Below are 729 nucleotides of genomic sequence, written 5' to 3' on the forward strand. Positions count from 1 at the left end.
GATCGAAGTTGTAATGAATACTGCAATGAATATAATAATTTTCGACGCAAACAAACTGGCGACCACAGTGGGAGCTAACAGCTTCGCTGCCGGAGCTGTCGTGTCGCAACCTCGGATCTGCATCCCGGTTGAAGAAGTGGTCGAATACGAGTTCGACCAACTGAAGTTTGAGGAATATTTGTCGTCCTCCTCCTCCAGATCCTCCACCTCTCGCAAGCGAAGGAAGATCAACGCCCCCGTTGTTGCGGTAGCTGAACCTTGCAATGCCCTTCCGGCCTCCAAAGAGTCCGGATCTGCAGATCTGAACTCCTCCTCAATCAAGGAGTTGAGTACAGAAGGCGCGCCTATTTTATCGAAGAAAACTCATCAAAGGCAGCGCCAACGCTGTACGCGCCAACTCGCTAGAGCCTTGGAGTTAATTGACGGGATCCGTTACGAGACGGATCTAAAAATTAGGCAACGCCAAGCACCCCAACAGCGGACAGATGTCCTCCCCTCCAAACCAATAGCAAATGAATGGATCCAAATCAAAAGGATCCGTTCAACTCTGGAGGAGCGAATTCAAAAGCGCCGCGCGCTTGCCCGCACACGAATTCTTATGCAAAAAGCACAAAAGAAGCAGAAGAAGGACATAGCTAAGAAACAACCAAGACTGCATCAAACTTGGAGGCCAAAATCCAAAACGGCAGCCGAAAAGATCGAGAATCGCGGGTCACTTGAATCCGACCC

The sequence above is a fragment of the Asparagus officinalis genome, chromosome 4 (assembly GCF_001876935.1).
Source record: "Asparagus officinalis chromosome 4, Aspof.V1, whole genome shotgun sequence".
NCBI classification, from domain to species: domain Eukaryota; kingdom Viridiplantae; phylum Streptophyta; class Magnoliopsida; order Asparagales; family Asparagaceae; genus Asparagus; species Asparagus officinalis.